We start from the raw sequence: 18,241 nt of genomic DNA on the forward strand, positions 1-18,241 counted from the left end.
TGGATTTTGGCTCAGGTCAGGATCCCAAGGTCGTGGGATTGAGCCCACGCTCAGTGTGGAGGCTGCTTGGGATTGTCTCTCCCTCTACAGCTCTGCCCCTCTCCCCCACTAGCACTCTCTCTCTCTCTCTCAACCCCCCCCCCCCCCCAAACCCTGCCTCATAAGCTAATATAGGAACACGATTTGGAGGAGTTGAATTGTAACTCTTGGGAAGCCTTCTCCACGTGTTTGGTACATAAGGAAAAATGTTCTCTCTGGGTTTTTGGTAATGTATTTGATCACACTGCCTGAGACGTTATTGTGCCCTGTTGTACCAGGAGTCACAGTTTTATGCTTTATGGCACACAAAAGAATCCCCCCCTTCCTTCTCATTTCCCACAGCCATGCCCAGCCAGTTCTCTTAAACTTCCTGTCATTTTGTAGTAAGCACATCCTGAACAAGAACTTCCTTCTGGAAGTAGTTCTAACTGGAACTCTGTGTTCTAGCTTCTCGCCTGCACCTTAAGTGGGTAGAAAAAAAATCACCAGCTCTGTTCATATGGTAATTGTTATGATGACTTCAAGGTAAATTCCCCTCCCCACTTCTGGGAAATAGCCACTTATATTATACCTAGCCCAGTATCATTAAAACAGCAATAATCTTGTTGTTACAAACTTTGAATAGTTTCCCTAAACCCTATCAGCACATATGACTAGCCTAGGAAGTTTAGAGAATTAAGACAATTAAGTGAAACTGAAAGTAGCTAAATCCCATTTAAAATGCATGTCAGTGTTTTCTGTGGTGTAAGTCTACAGGCAATGAATTCTCTTACCTTTTGTGTAACTGAAATGTGTTTATGTTGCCCTTTGTTTTTGAAAGATATTTTCACTGGATATAGAATTCTGGATTGACTTTTTCTTTTCCTCTGTGAGTACTTTTAAAATATCAGGGGCACCTAGATGGTTCAGTCGTTGAGCATCCGACTTCGGCTCAGGTCATGATCTCACAGTTCGTGGGTTTGAGCCCCGTGTCGGGCTCTGTGCTGACCGCTCAGAGCCTGGAGCCTGTTTCGGAATCTATGTCTCCTTCTCTCTCTACCCCTCCCCTGCTCGCTCCCTGCCTCTGTCTCTCTTTCAAAAACTAAAAAAAATGTTAATTTTTTTTTTTTTAATCATTCCATTGTCTCCAGGACCCTGTTGTTGCTGATGAGAACTTAGCTGCCATTTGCATTGCTGTTTTTCTGCAAATTATGTGGAATTCTCTCACTCCCCCTACCACACAGCTTTTAAGATTTTCCCTTCTCTTTTTCTAACCCTTTCTTGTTCTCCTTTCCCTGCACTACTGATAATTCTTGATTGGATGATGAACATAGTGGATGAAACATTTTAGGAACTCTGGGCTGTTACTGTTTTCCCCTGAAGGGGGTTAAGTTTTCTGCTGGAAGTCAGCTAGAAAATGGAGAGATTGTGGGGTGCCTGGGTGGCTCAGTCGGTTGAGCGTCCGACTTCAGCTCTGGTCAGGATCTCACAGTTCGTGAGTTCGAGCCCCACATCAGACTCTGTGCCGGCAGCATAGACCCTGCTTGGGATTCTCTGCCTCTCCCTCTCTCTCTCTCTGCCCCTCCCCCACTCAGGTGCTCTGTTTCTCTATCTTTCAAAATAAATAAACTTAAAAAAAAATTAAAAAAAAAGAACCAGTTAAAAAAAAATGAATAAAGATTCAGGAGCATTCAAGAGTTCCTGAGGAGCATTAAGGTGAGGACCAGAGAGAGGGGAGGTTATCTGAATTTTGCTACTGGTTTTACTACATTTACCTTTTAATAAATATTGTCTAAACTAAAATCATATTTAAAAATTCAAAAGTACCTTAATTAAGAATAATGAACAATCTTTCAATAGCTAGCAATTTGCAGATATATGAATTGCATAATAGAAAAACGTTCCTTTGACATAAAATTTCCCATAGCATGTACATTGCCCATTTTCATTCAAAAAAAATCATCTGCAGTAGTGTAAAGATTCTGCTGTGCACAGAATTAACTCTATAGGACAGTATCAGGTGTTGCTTTTACCTTTTGACCCATTGATGAAAATAAAGAAAAGTATTTGTCTTACTGGATTATTTAAAGGGGCAACTTTAATGATAACAATTTTAAGAACTCAGTATTGCCTAGTGGGTAGAACTGAAAAAAAAAAAAGTTTTTCCCCCACTTAGTTAGATGTTTAGTTGTAATGATATTTCTCAGGGGCATATGACCCTATAATGGTATCTTGGTTTAAAAATTCTGGACAAACCCAATCCATAACCAAGAGAACTTTTTCCCCTTTCGTTGTCAGTAAATGAATCCACTCTGGATGGAAAACATCCTGCCGTTACTCTGCTTTGACTCTGCTCTTGCGGCCTCCATCCCAGGGGTCTTTCAACCCCAACCCAGCCTTTGTTTTACTCCAGAGAGAGAGCATTGCCACTATTTCTGTTGGCACTTGGGTGTGATGCTCCAGCATCTAACAAAAGTCCTGTTTCAAAAACAAAAATTGATTTGTTTTCAGGGGAGAGATTCAATCCCAAAATATTTCCTCCAGTCGTAGCATATGAATAGATTCAAGCTAAAAGGAAATTTAGGTTGCTGAAATCATTCCATCAGAGGTTAAAATGTACAACCCCTTTTTCCTTCCTTTGGTGGGGCACCGCTCTTCCTTATGGATCTCCAAATGAAACCACTGTAATGAAAAAAAAAATGTGGCCAAGCGTGAGGCAAAACTATGCATCTTTGCTGCGACCTTGGGGCTCTCGTGAAAATGTGCTTGCAGGGTCCCTACACATTTAGGAAACGATTGTTTTCATGGCTTTGATCCTTTCTGAGCTGGTCTCTCAATTTACCCAATGGCCTCATTTTCACCAGAGAATACCTCTCCAGGAAGCAACAAGATTGTGAAAGGAAACTTTGATCTGTATCCTTTGGTTATGGGGAAAAATATAAACGTAATTCACTTATTAGAAACGGTGTAATTTTGGGAGCCTTCAGCTGGCAAGTAGCACCAAGGCGTGGGACGTAGAAGCTTACACTTTGAGGCCTCCCTCAAATCCTGACTAGTTATTTCCCCAGCAGTGATGTTTGATGGTTGGTTTTGATTGCTTCACAAAGTGATTTAGTTTTCTTTTCCTTTCTTTCTTTTTTTCTTTTCTTTTTCTTTTTCTTTTTTTTCTTAACTACTTCTGAGGAAGTAGGTTTTCACTGTTTAGAATTTAAAGACAATTGGTGGAATCCAGAAATTCAGCAAATGCCAACTGGAAAGGGAAATCTGAACTTTAGGTTTTAGAACAATTTGGACCAGAGCTCGATTTTATTTTCCTTTCTGCCTTACAGACTGATATTCCTGAGCTTTTATATTGTTTCTGGTCATTTGTGGCTTTTTAAGCTGTCTACCTCTGCCGTGTGATAGGGAGATAAAATGTGAATTCTGCGTTTAACTAAATTAATTTGATTAATAGGAGTTGTTAGCTCAAGGGAATGAAAGAGTCCATCTAAAGTTCATTCAATATGTAACATTGATCAACTGCTAAATTGCTAACCTTCATCATTAATTTATAGGATCTTGGATTTTAACCTTGTTAACTGTTTTAGTTGAAAAGATTTCTCTATACAACCGACTGATAAGACTGTAACAGGGTGGGAATATATTTCTATTGTTCTCAGAGGAAGTTAAAATGCAAGAGGTTTAAATGTGCAAGTAACAAAACTCATAGTAAAACTCTGGGTAAAAGAAATAAATGTACTTATTTTTTTTTCAGTTTTCATTTCCATGTTGGCCTTAGGGTAAAAACTCAATTTTAATATCATAATGTTTGTTTCTATTCAGAACTTGTGGGAGAAATGAATATGCTCCCACATATTCCCAGAGGTTGAATATATATTAAGATAATCTGTTTGAATTTTAGTAATTTTAATAATCTGTATGAATTTTTCAATTGCATTTCTCAGCAACTTACAGATTAGTAAACTTTATTTTTCATTTAAGTAGATTACAGCACAAAGTTCTGGAGCAAATTTGCTAATAGCCTAGCTCTTTCGTGACACTGAGTCAGATATTATGTGTTTATAGCTCTCATTTTAGCAATTAATTATAGACTGCTTAACTGTTCACTGTAAAACTGTCTGATTCCCACAAGGAGATTATAAAATCCTGGAGAGTAAGGTTATAACATTGCCATATTATCCAGTGTCTGGAACTTGATTACTTTCTTTAAAACTTTACTAAAAGTAATAATAATTTTCATTAGCAGGCACATATGCCAAAGTTGTTTATGATAAAGATAAAGGTGATTGGAAAATCTTTGAAGTCTTTCTTTTTCTCTTATCTTGAATCTTTGCAAATCATGAGTCTTTTAAAAAAAATTATAACATAGGGGCATCTGGGTGGCTCAGTGAGTAAAGCATCCAACTCATGATTTTGGCTCAGGTCATGATCTCACCGTATGTGGGAAGAAGTCCCAAGCCAGGCTCTGTGCTGATGGTGCAGAGCCTGCTTGGGATTCTCTCTCTCCCCCTCTCTCTGTCCCTACCCCACTTGTGCTTGCAGAAGTGCTCTCTCTCTCTCTCTCTCAAAATAAATAAACACTTTTAGAAAATTTATAATGTATATATTTTTTTAATTCTTCATATCTTACAAAGGGGACCATGTGAGGTTCTGATATAAATTTCAAAAGGAAAAATAAATGAAAATTATCATTGTTGGTTACATTTGAGTATTCTAGACTCTACAGAAATTTAGGTTATTAACAACAGAATTACAAAGAGACCATTGAACCACTTTTATAGGGTAGAGGAGGATGTGATACAGAAGAAAGAAAAAAACTCTTCTAAGGCTTTTTGTTTCTGGTCTTGAGAAATGATAAGTAAAATGAAGGAGAGAGTGAGAAAGCCAGCATTTTATGTCTTTCTACCCCTGGGATCCCCAACTTCCTGGAAGAGTTGATGCTTTAGAATAGCAGTGTTCAAATTGTTTAAGAATGTTAAAGTCTAGAGTCTAAGTACATGAAAACTATTCTAAAATATGTAAGCACAGGCAGTTTAAAGGAATCATTTTGCAGATACTCAAATACCATCTGTTCTTTTCAGAAAGTGACGTGCGCGAGAACATACTTGTGGTAGAGAGGTCATTCTGGTTAACCCCCCGTTCACAACCGGCCTTCTCTGTTCCATTGCTATAAGATATCATCTAGGCCACTTTCCACACCATCCTCACTCAAATCTCAACATCATTTTAAAGATGCGGGGAGGAAGATTTCCAACCTTGCATACTATACGGAGCGTAAACATTAAGCAAATATGAGGGTGGAATAAAAAAACATTTAAAGACATGAGAACTAAAAAAAAAAAAAAAAAAAAAAAAAGAAAAGACAATGGACCTTTTCTCAAAGAATTACTGGAGCATATGCTCCAACAAAAAGAGGGAGTAGACCAATATTTCTGGGGTGCCTGGGTGGCTCAGTTCGTTAAGCATCTGACTCTGGATTTCAGCACAGGTCATGATCTCACAGTACAGAGCCTGTTTGGGATTCTCTCTGCCCCTCCCCAGTTAGCTCTCTCTCTCTCTCTCTCTCCAAATAAATAAACTTTAAAAAATGAGAGAGAGAGTATTTCCATGTCAATAGCTATACTAGATTGGAGAGCAGTCAATCCAAGTTCTAATGAAAGGCAATAAGGCCAAGGAGGGATGTCTTTAAGCAAGGAGAAAAATTGATAGATTTCTTGCTGTGTTCAGATATATTGACAAATGATTTCCAATTCTGATGAAAACTTCCAAGATGATCAATATATAGAAAATTAAGCGACTGAAAGCGAAGTGACAAATAGTGAATGCAGTTATACAAGAAAGAAATAATCATAGCATAATATATGTTTTTAGTTAATAAAGATATTTTCTTGCTTATAACAGCGTAAACAGCTGGCTAATGATTTAACCACAAATTGTGATACAAGTCTTTTTAAGTTTATTTGTTTATTTTAAGATAGAGAGAGAGTGCATGCATGAGCTGGGAAGGGGCAGAGAGAGAGGAGGAGAGAGAGAGTCCCCAGCAGGCTCCACGCAGTCGGCGTGGAACCGACTCAGGGCTCCATGTCACAAACCGTGAGACCACGACCTGAGCTGAAATCCAGAGTCAGACACAACCAACCGAGCCACCCACGCGCCCCTGATATAGCTCTTTTGGGAGAATGGGGGAAAGAGGAATATGTATGTGTGTGAATGTGTGGGCGCATGAAAGAGTTAAATCGTTATCTCTGTCTTAATGTTAAGGCTTTTATTAAACAAGAAAATCCAGAAATCGTGGCGTACAATGGTAATCTAACAAAAAAAGACTTTGGAATTGGGATGGAGAGTAGTGAGTCTGGTAGGCAGAGCCCCCCAAAGATGCTCGAGTCCTGGTCCCCAGAAAACATGGCTATGTTAGGTACCATGGGGTAAGGGACTGTGCAGATGTGATTTAAGGATTTTGAGATTAGGAGGTTATCCTGGATTTTTTAAGTGAGTCCAATCACATGAAGCTTTGAGGTCAGAGAGAGGACAAAGAGAGAGAGAGAGAGAGAGATGTGGCCACAGGAGTGGTCACGAACCTAGGAATGACCCTAGGAATATGGGCCTCTATAAGTTGGGAACAACCCTCATCGAACAAACAAGAACCTCAGTTCTATGACCTCAAGGAACTAAATGTTGCCAATCACCTGCAAAGGAAACAGATTGTCTCCTGCAGCCTCCAGAAAGGAAGTGCCCTGTGGACATAAAGATTTTGGCTTGGTGAGGCCTGTGCCAGACTATGATCTATAGAACTGTAAGATGATAAATATGTGTTGTTCAAAGCCACTGAATTTGTGGTACGTGTTATAGCAGAGCCAACGGAAAACGACTACAGTGAGGAAGAGATATTTTATTTAAGCTTTGGGGAACATTTTACTTTTTAGATAAATAAATTTGTTTTAAATATGTACAATTTTGAAAGCTTTAGTAAAGTAAGAGTTGATATTTTTCTCAATGTAATTAAAAACGGAACGAAGCCAACAGTCAGCCTCCTTCGGGCTCCCCTTCCATTAGGCATATTATCTCTGAATTCTGGTGGCTTATGCAGTCCGTGAAATCGGAGAAGGGCCCTTGAGTTTCAGTCCATTTCGGATGTTGCCGTGTCTATACAGTTGTGGTGGTTTAAGATTGTGGCTGTGAAGACTTCGGCACTCCCACTATTCAGAGGTGGGGGTCATGTGCCCTTTGCTTTTTTTTCTGGGCTGGCTTGTGATGGTTTTTACCAGTCAGTAGTAGAAGAGACACAAGGTGACATGTGGGCGTAGATTATAAAGGACTATGCTGCTTTTGCCTTGTTCACTCCTGGAGTCTTGAGGCACCGGGTACAATGTCTGGTTACACTGACATCACACGTTGGGAGGTCACGCGTGGTGCGCTACTTAAGACATCCAGCTCTACTGGTTCTTCAGCCATCCTTGTCCAGGCATGCGTGCCTGAGTCTTCACGTGCATGAGGCCATCCTGGGACCCTCCAGGCCAGCCCATGTGCCCTGAATACCAGAGTCATTTTTGTCACACCCACATAGAACAGAAGAATCACCCACCTACTCACATTCCAGACCCACAAAACTGTGAGGTATAGTAAGATGAGCTTTGTCTTAAGTCAACAATTTAAAGTTTGGGGATAGTTTGTTATGTAATAATAGAACACCATAAGATATTTTATTAGAAGGCAACTTCTGATGGTAGGTAGCTTCCACACCCACAACATCAAATTTGGTCTTGCAGATCCTGGCATGAAACTCCAAGACCCACAGTGCTTGGTTCCTTCCCGGGGTCCAGGGAGCCATCCCACAGCCAAGTCCTACAGACGCCCCCAAACCTTGATCTATGGAATCCACCAGTCTCTCCAAGAAGGGCCACCTTCTTCTATTACTCTTTAAGCAAAATTTATTTCCTTTAATGCATCTCACAAAACAAAGTTAGCCTTTTTCCAGGCAAGAAAATCCTGAACTCAAGGGCTCTAAAACCAACCATTTTGCTTAAAAGAGAAAAGGGGAGAATTTGTCATGCATGAAAAGCAGGAAAAACAACATCACCAATCATCAACCAGCTCCCCACCCTCATAAACCAACATGTCTAGGGTTAGAAGTAGGGTTAGGTGGAGGGGAGAAGATATTTAAATTTTACCAATTAGGGCACCTGGGTGGCTCAGTCGGTTAAGCTTCCGACTTCGGCTTGGGTCATGATCTCTAGGTTTGAGTTCAAGGCCTGTGTCGGGCTCTGTGCTGACAGTTCAGAGCCTGGAGCCTGCTTCAGACTCTGTGTCTCCCTCTCTCTCTGCCCCTCCCCCACCCACATTCTGTCTCTCTCTCTCTCAAAATTAAACATTAAAGAAAATTAAAAAAGATAAATTTTACCAATTAAAAAAAACTATTGGTTACTATAATTTTTATAATATATTAAGATGTTCTTAATGTCTTAAGATATGATCAATTCTTTAGCTCTTCCAAATGTTTATATTAAATAAATATATGTTGAATGTATTTTTGAAAAATCTGTTAATTGTATTATTGAATTCTTCCAATAATAATAAACAGTTACATAGTATTTACTGTGGGTGAGGCATTGCCCTAGAAACTACAGATAAATTAACTCTTCATCGATTTACTTTTTATCTATATTTCTTTATATTTAAAGTGGGTTTCTTTTTATTTGAAAACAAATTTTCTAACATTTATTTATTTTTGTGAGACAGAGAGAAACAGAGCATGAGAACGGGAGGGGCAGAGAGAGAGGGAGACACAGGATTTGAAGCAGGCTCCAGGCTCTGAGCTGTCAGCACAGAGCCCGACATGGGGCTTGAACTCACGAGCCATGAGATCATGACCTGAGCTGAAGTCAGACACTTATCTGACTGAGCCACCCAGGTGCCCTTAAAGTGGGTTTTTTATAGACAACATATAGTTGGGTCTTCTTTTTTAATCCAGTCTGACAATCTCTGTCTTTTAATTGGTGTTATTTAGACCACTGACATTCAAAGTGATTACTTGTATAGTTGGATTAGTATCGACCGTATTTGTTATTGTTCTCTGTTACACCTTTATTATACCTGTTTTTGTCTTCCATTCTTTTTCCTGCCTTTTGTGTTTTAATTGAGCATTTTCTATCATTCCATTTTCTCTTCATTTTTATGACATCGGTTGTATTTATTTATTTATTTACTTATCTACTTCTTTATTTTTAGTGTTTGCCCCAGAGTCTGTGATATACTCTTACAACTAACCCAAGTCCACCTTTAAATAACACTGGATTGCTTCCTGGGTAGTGTGAGTGCCCTATGGAACAAAATAATCCTAATTCCTCCCTCTTATCTCTCGAATCATTGCTGTCATTAATTTCAGTTATATGTAAGCATATACAGGCATATGTATATACATAAGGTGTAGACAGACGCCTACATAGTTGAATACATTGTTCTATTATTGTTTTGAACAAACTTGTATCTGTTAGATCAATTAAGAAAAGTGTTTCTTTTACATTCACTTATTCCTTCTTTGATGATCTTCTTTAGTCGTTTCTGACCTACATCATTTTCCTTCTCTCTGAAGAACTTCTTTTAACATTTCTTGCAAGGCTGGTCTGCTGGCAACACATTCCTTCAATTTTTGTTTGTCTGAGAAAGACTTTATTTCTCCTTCGCTTTTGAAGGATAATTTTTCAAGGTACAGAATCCTAGGTTGGTGGGGTTTTTTTCTCTCAACATTTAAAAATATTTCCTTTCACTCTCTTCTTGCATGATATCTGAGGGAGGATGGATATAATTTTTATTTTTGTTCCTCTAAAGGAAACATGATTTTTCCTTTGACTTCTTTCAGGATTTTTTTTTTATCTGTGATTTTCTGAAATTTGAAAATGACATATGGAATGTAGTTTTGTGGGTATTTATCCTGCTTGGTGGTCTCTGAGCTTCCTCTCCTAAATGAAGTAAGAATCATCTGAGGTTGTTGACATTATTGCTGCCAGAGCAGACTTGATCAGCAAGGCCCAGATAGTGAGGGGTTAAATGACACAGCTAGTGGGGGCAGGGGGCCTAAGGTGGGGGGTTGCACAGACAGTGCAGACATGTTATGCATGTTCTAAAGGCCCTGTGGCTCATGTAGACTATTTCAGACCATCTCACATTATTTTGAAAAACTCATAGCATGCCTTGTTAGCAAATAAGTCCCATTTTATTTATGAAAATAAAATGCTGACTTAACCCCAGTTTACTCTTGAACAATGAACATGTTTCTAAAATATTTCTTCCCTCTGCTCCTTCTAGTTACTCCATTCTTGCTTGCTTTGAAGACACCACTTGGAAATCACTTTGACTTTTCATGTTCTTGTGTATTCTTTTATACTGGTGCCTTCCTTATATTTTTTTCCTCCTTTTCTGTCTTTTTTTATTCTAAATGTTTAAGAGTCAAAAATGACTAGGGTACTTTAATTACAATGATTTGAATGAGTTGGTTTGATTTGCCTGTTTAATCTGTATGGTGGCCCGGCTTCTGGGAGGTGCAAGGAACAGAATGAGTCACTGCATCATCGGCTGCATCATCGAGACAGAGGGTGGCCAAGGGATGGAGGCTAGACTGAGATTTGAAGTTTCTGGATTCTAACTTCTGCCAGCTCACTGGGCATCCATCTCTACATGGGGCTGGTTTTGTCTATGGTTTATAGGTAATCACTTAATTTCATGTTATTTGTATCTTTTCCTCTCAAAAATGGCAGTAATTGTCCTTTGTCCCTCCACATTCCCACCAGGAGATAGCAAAGATTCATTATTATTAAAAACAAAGTGAAATTGTCAATCTTTCCAGAGGTGTTTGCTATATAAATAGAGAAAACAATTCTAACGATTTCCTTGGCCTCTGTGGCTGTGCCTGTAGGGTAAATAAGCACTTTCTCAATGAAGGGAGCATTTTGAAATTCCTTCCAAAGAAGTCTGGCATTCATTCTAAATTAACCTGGAGGCTGGGGAGCCCTGGACTTATTCCAGCTGATTTGAATTCTGCCAGGTAAATATTTCCACGAACTAACAAGCTGTGGTAGACTAGTTATTCATGGACTTGGCTGTTACCGTGGCATTGTTCTTGAGTTACTTTTGTGTTATATTTTTAGAACCTCTATAATTTTATAGGTCCTGATGCTTAATCTTAGTCACTTTGTGTTCTTTTAGATGCAGAATACTAGAGCTGGGCAGAACAATCTACATTTTAAGAAAGGCCATTTATTGTAAACTTAAGATGTTTAGAGGTAGGTAGGTGTTTTGAGATAGTGACAATAGCATGGGCGGTCCCATGCTCTTTTTTCCTTTTGCTCCAACCTCTAGCATGTTTAGTTTTTATCCTTAGGTTTGATGCTTCCTGGCACCCCATGGTTGCTATACCTTGAGACAAGTCTTCACATGGCAATTTATGAATGTAGACGTAGGGGGTCTATCAAGGTGGCAAGAGAAATCTGTTCTCTTATACCTGTCTCCTTTTATGCAGGAATGAAAATTTATCCCCAAAGTCCCTTTACCTGACATATATTTGGGCAGAAGGAGGTCTCATGGCCTCTCTGAGCTGCAACGGTGGCTGGAAAAGGGAGTATTTTGCTTTTTCAGTATCTACATTGGGGGGTGGTCAAGGAGAAGGAATGAGGGGTGACAACCAAAGTGTTCGTCACAAGGAACAAATTATTTTTCTTTCTTTCCCTTCTGTCCTGTTCACAGAAATAGCCTGCCTCCAGCATCCCACCGTCTTGGGACAAACTTACCATCATAAATTGACCATCATGACAGCTGATGCTACCCATCCAGGATGGAAGAATGGGTCTGCACACTTCGTTACACTGTCCTCAAAAGGTAACCAGCTGTTGTGCATGGGTGAATGGAACGGGTCTATTTAAGTTGCTTTGAAGTTTACCTAGTTGAGCACCACAACCCGTGTCAGCGGAGGGATTGAGGAGGAAAGGTTACACGTGTCTTGATCTGCTTCTTACAACTGCCTTGTGATGGCGGCAGGCAGCCATTAACACTGATGATGTTATAAATATAGGATGAACAAGTAAAGGGGTAGAAGTTCTAATTCTAGGAACTGGGTGTGAACAGTTTCATTTCCAGGCTCTGAATGACCAAAGGTGCCTGGACTGTAAGTTTTCTGTTTCAAACACAGTTGGCACAGGTCCATTGGTAGCCAGAGTTTATCATCTGAAATAGGTGGATCTCTCCTTTTAAATTATTTTTTCCGTTTCTTGCATTTATATACAAGTTTGTATTGGTTTGCTATAAATAGTTGGAGAATAGTATGTGATGACCTTGTAGAAGGCAGTATATGATACAATCAGCTCTATGTAGTCATTCTAAAAGACTTTCTCATTGGCAGGAATGTAGGAAACATATACTGGAGGCATGGACATCATTATCATGGACATGTCTCTGTTTTTATTGTAGCCAATAAAATATTCAAGTCAGCAGGTTACCTTGGAAGAAAAGTGTGATGAAGTTGGTCTTCTGGTTTTGACTTTATTACCAACATGTCAGGACCCAAATACTCTTAGTGTGGTCAGGTTGTTGTAATGATGCACGAAGGCAACCAGCACGTCATTCTGAACATGATCTCCTTTATCTGAAAACAAAGGGAAAAACCTGATAAAACCCGAAGAGTTTTGGAAAAGTTTAGTGTTTCTTGATTCACACTCTCCACTTGGGAATTAGCTGAGAAACCTTGGTACTGCTTAAATAAATAAGGGTTTACTTTTTCTTGCAAAGAGTATTGAGGTGGTCATCCCGGGGGGCCAGTGTACTGCTCCGTGGTCAGGTTCATTTTACCTTTTCTGCTCTGCTGTCCTTCAAGCAGAAAGGCTGAGCATCTAAGAATTATATCAGCATTCCAGGACAGGAAGAAAGACAAAGAAGAAAGGATAAATGGCCATATCAGGACTTTGGAGCGTCCCCAGAAATCCCAGTAAAGGTACGTCTTGTTGCCATGCACCATGTCCCACAGCTACTGTTAGCTTCAAGAGAGTCTGGCGACTGCAGTTTCTTAGCTGATCATGTTTACGTTGCCTGAAAACTGGATGAAATAGGGAAGTGATACTGTCTAAACAACTAGCAACCTATGCCACCACACCCATCATCACCAAAATATGGCATCTGTGTAATGCCTGTTAGGCATTACTTTAAACATCTATTGCCTTAGTAAGTGTAGAGGCAAGTGATTAGATATCAAAAAATAATCCACCATTTTATTTTCTTTTTCAAGTTAGCAATAGTAGCCTTCTCATTCATGTTTAGTTTGTTTTCTGATTTATGTGCACAATTTTACATATATTTCCCTTTCTTCGAGAGGAAGTGAAAGTTCGTTTGGCTAATAAAGAGAGTTCTGGAGAGGCCAAATTCATTGGATTGTTAGAGGTCTAGAATTCATGTCGGGACTGCTCTGCTCCCTGCACAGTCCAAGCATCCTGGCTTCCCTTTTGGAACCAGCTCCTCATGCTGACTAGACCTGGAGGCATTTTGAGTCTCAGGCTGAGGAGTAGCTTCTGAGTCACTAGGTGGCCCATTTCCTGCTGTGCCCAACCCAACTGTCTGGGTTCATAGGAACGCTCTCAATGGTGTCGTAGACAACAGATCAACAGTGTATTTAAACAGAGCCAAAGAAATCCTATATCACAGCCCAACTGCATCACAAATCCAAGGCTCTTAGAAGAGCCCAAATTGTAACATGCATTCCAAAACAATGGACACATTACAGAGTCAGCCTTTTGCAACTGTGATACAAATTTGAACGTTTTTTTTCTCCTAACTTTTCCCCTTCCTATTCTTTTCTTTTTTCTTTTTTCCCCCTCTATTTAGGTTTTGTCTTAAAGACCTTATTTGAACTTTAAAGTTAGCAAGACTTAAAGAAGTCACCTTTCCTAACTTCCCTTCTGTAGGAATCCTAGAAGACCACATCTGGGTTCTGCATGTAGAGTCATGATCCCACATATCAGTCAGTTCTGAATAACACGTCAGAATGCTGTGGGTTTGTATTAGGCTGACCTCTCCTATTAGATTTCGTAATCTCATACCAACAGTGAAACTCCAATATCCCCTTTGACAAACGACAAAAAGGACTAATGTACTGACTAGGCATTACATTGCTGGGGCTTCCCTTTTGTAGAAGCTTTGTTGACTCAGAATTGAGTGGTAGTTCATGAGTCTCTATGAGGAAATTGGAAGGAGAGTATACATGAAGAACAGCAGCAATTCTGGGTAAAAGTTGAGAAATGTGATGGTTGTGAAGGAGAAAGAAACTGAACAGTGTTATTTGCCATTCTTTTTTTTTTTAATATAATTTATTGTCAAATTGGTTTCCATAATACACCCAGTGCTCATCCCAACAAGTGCCCTCCTCCCTGCCCATCAGCCACTTTCCCCTCTCCCCCACCCACCATCTACCCTTAGTTTGTCCTCAGTCCTTAAGAGTCTCTTATGGTTTTCCTCCATCCCTCTCTGTAACTTTTTTCCCCCCTTCCCCTCCCCCATGGTCTTCTGTTAAGTTTCTCAAGATCCATATATGAGTGGAAACATATGGTATCTGTCTTTCTTTGCCTGGCTTATTTCACTTAGCAAAATACCTTCTAGTTTCATCTACTTTGCTGCAAATGGCCAGATTTCATTCTTTCTCATTGCCAAGTCATATTCCATTGTATATATAAACCACATCTTCTTTGTCCATTCATCAGTGGATGGACTAGGCTCTTTCCACAATTTGGCTATTGTTGAAAATGCTGCTATAAACACTGGGGTAAAGTGCCCCTATGCATTAGCACTCCTGTATCCTTTGGGTAGATTCCTAGCAGTGCTATTGCTGGGTCATAGGGTAGATCTATTTTTAATTTTTTGAGGAACCTCCACACTGTTTTCCAGAGCGGCTGCTCCAGTTTGCATTCCCACCAACAGTGCAAGAGGGTTCCTGTTTCTCCACATCCTCGACAGTACCTATAGTGTACTCATCTGTCCATCTCAGCCACCCTGACTGGCGTGAGATGACATCTCATTTTAGTTTTGATTTGTATTTCCCTGATGATGAGTGACATTGAGCATCTTTTCATGTGTCTGATGGCCATCTGGATGTCTTCTTTGGAAAATGTCCATTCCTGTCTTCTGCCCATTTCTTCATTGGATTCTTTGTTTTTCGGGTGTGGAGTTTGGGGAGTTCTTTATAGATATTAGATACTAGTCCTTTATCCGGTATGTCATTTGCAAATATCTATTCCCATTCTGTCCATTGCCTTTTAGTTTTGTTGATTGTTTCCTTTGCAGTGCAGAAGCTATTTATCTGGATGTGGTCCCAATAGTTCATTTTTGCTTTTAATTCCCTTGCCTTTGGAGATGGGTCAAGTAAGAAATTGCTGCGGCTGAGGTCAAAGAGGTTTTTTTTTCCTGCTTTCTCCTCTAGGGTTTTGATGGTTTCCTGTCTCACATTCAGGTCCTTCATCCTTTTGGAGTTTATTTTTGTGAATGGTGTAAGAAAGTGGTCTAGTTTCATCCTTCTGCGTGTTGCTGTCCAATTCTCTCAGCACCATTTGTTAAAGAGACTGGTTTTTGTCCATTGGATACTTTTCCTGCTTTGTCAAAGATTAGTTGGCCATACATTTGCGGGTCCAATTCTGGGGTCTCTATTCTATTCCATTGATCTATGTGTCTATTTTTGTGCCAATACCATACTGTCTTGATGATTATGGCTTTGTAGTAGAGGCTAAAGTCTGAGATTGTGATGCCTCCCGCTTTGGTTTTCTTCTTCAATATTACTTTGGCTATTCGGGGTCTTTTGTGGTTCCACACAAATATTAGGGCTGTTTGTTCTAGCTTTGAGAAGAATGCTGGTGCGGCAAGGTCAGCAGTGCAGTGTGCAGCATGAAAAGTTGGTTCTTTATATTCCCAGGTTTAGAGAGAATGTGTGGCCTGGCAACTTGAGGGACAGTAAGAAATGAAAATGAAATAGGTCAGCTTGTGTTCATGGCTTAGCATTGCATTTTAATTAAAACAAAATCATAGTCTTTTTTTTTTTTTTTCCTTGTGGTCCAGCATCTTAACTGGTGGCTTACTCCAGCTCAGCCAGGGGACGGATTTGGGGGATGAGGTCAGCATATGACACACGCCGCCTCCTTTACAGGTTCACTGAGAGCCAGTGCAGTCCTACCAACCATGGTCATTCCTTAGCTCACAAGGAAGGAACAGCCCAGCGTCATTTTCTCCATCCAAATCTGGCTGCAATGCCTGATCCTGCACAACTGCAGGCATCTTCCCAGGAGTCCAAAGTCAGGGAACTCTCTGGAATGCGTGGATGTTGTGAGTTTGGGTCCAGAACACTGGGACAGGAAGGCTGGGCCACAGGGGAGAGAGAGCCAGGCTCTGTGCCAAGAGAGGACGTTCACGATGCTGTTCTGTCTGTTATTTGCCATTTTGACCATCATCTTTAAACGTGAAATGTTGAGGTTATATCCTTGCAAGGATCTTTCATTATATTCTTTTTTCCATTTTGCACAAGACTATAAAACAGGTTTATCTTCTCCTTCCCTGTCTCCCTCTTTCCATGTCACTCTTTCTTTCTCTTTCCCTTTCTTCCTTCCTTTCTTTTCTTCTTTTTAAGCCTTATAACTATGAGCATTTTAAGGAGAGGTTAATCCCCCTGATTTGGCATGATGAGGGGAGGCATCATGTGTGAAGTGAGGCTTGAATTAATCTTGCAGGATCAGTATTTGAGTGTTTGTCAGATGGGAGGAGACAGATTGAATAAAGACAGATGGACCAATGTAACAATTTTTATTGAGTCTGCTGGAGTGATTCAGTCATGATTATTCAGGCTACTGTTGCATAAATACACAGCCCACAAGTAGCCATTACTGTTCACACTTCCTTTCTTTTCACTATGGGGAGGGCAAAGCATTTACTTTGTGGAGTTAAAGTTGAATACTCAGTGACTGTCAATATTTTTCCCCAGGAGACCTGCATTACAGATGATCTTCCCAAGCAAGATGCTCCAAAGGAGGTAACGGGTTCTGTGCCATTCTGGGCAAGCTACTGCTAACTTTACCCTTTTCTCTCTTAAAACCAATACAAAGAAGAGTAGAATTATAAGGGAAAACAAATATAGGTACCATATTTGTTTTTTAAGAATTGTCACAACTGATTTTAACTCACCATGTAGATGATGGTAGTTGAGTATTATCAGAAAATTGAAGTCCACTATGGACTTTGTCCACATCTGTTTATTGAAAGTTTACTACAGTATGGGAGTTAGCTACTATTACATTCCTTCTGCTAGAGACTCACAGGGCTTTAAAAGGACAATGGGTTTCACGGAGAAAAAGGAGGAAGTGTGAAGACAAGTCTTTGGTCACTTTCAAAGTGACATAAAGAGGGACTTTATGTGGGATTTTTGAAAGTGCCATGGAGGTGGTGGGTATAAGTAGTAGGCAGGGGACTTCCTGATTGACTTTCAGATTCATTTTGCCATCTTTGATTGGTTCACTATCCCCAGGCACGTAACTGGGTCCTTCCCAGAATTGGTAGGCTCATAGGGGTTTTCCTGGTCCACTGAAAGAATATCTAGTTCCCTACTTTGGGTTCCAAGTCTACGAGAAGACAGTTCTGGATAATTGTTGCATTAAACTCTGAGGTCCTTTTTCAGCATAGACCAGTGCCTGGTATATAGTAAGGAGTCAATGTATGTGGAATATATACCAAATATTTTATAAGAGGGATTTTTCCCAACATTTTACTGTAAAAACTTTCAAATGTAAAAGTTAAAAGGATCGTACAGTGAACATCCATATTCCCACTACCTAGGTTCTATAATTAAAATATTACTATATTTTCTTTATCAAATATCTATCCATGTATTCACCTTGCAAGAGGAATTCTCATGTGACACATTTGATTAAGCTAATAAGAAAATAGTTTATTGTCTTACTGCTTTCATGGGCAGAGATCTAGTCCAAGGGCATAATGAGTGATATTCCAGAGATGTCTTAATTGCCCTTATAAACCACTATTGTTTGCCAAAGATGGGTGGGACTCAGGTCTTATATGAGGCTGTTAATGTTCAAGGACTTCAGTCAGTTAAGGTGTGGATATGCTAAAGGTTTATTAGTTGATAGTATTGTAGAGCCAGGATTTGCCTTCACCTGTAAAAACATATATTAAATTGGTAGGTAGAAATGCCAATTAA

At 39.8% G+C, this 18,241-nt stretch overlaps 1 protein-coding gene across 1 annotated transcript in view; it reads left to right on the forward strand.

The window, feature by feature from the left end:
* Positions 1–17,083, forward strand: part of SOCS6 (suppressor of cytokine signaling 6) — a 58,489-nt gene extending 41,406 nt beyond the window's left edge. The window contains exons 3-5 of the transcript XR_006195052.1: positions 11,755–11,886; positions 12,881–12,994; positions 17,012–17,083. The gene's annotated coding sequence lies outside the window, so the exon portion shown is untranslated. The remainder of the gene's footprint in view (positions 1–11,754; positions 11,887–12,880; positions 12,995–17,011) is intronic.
* The last annotated feature ends 1,158 nt before the right edge of the window (positions 17,084–18,241 follow it).

Source organism: Panthera leo, chromosome D3 (genome assembly GCF_018350215.1).
Source record: "Panthera leo isolate Ple1 chromosome D3, P.leo_Ple1_pat1.1, whole genome shotgun sequence".
NCBI classification, from domain to species: Eukaryota; Metazoa; Chordata; class Mammalia; order Carnivora; family Felidae; genus Panthera; species Panthera leo.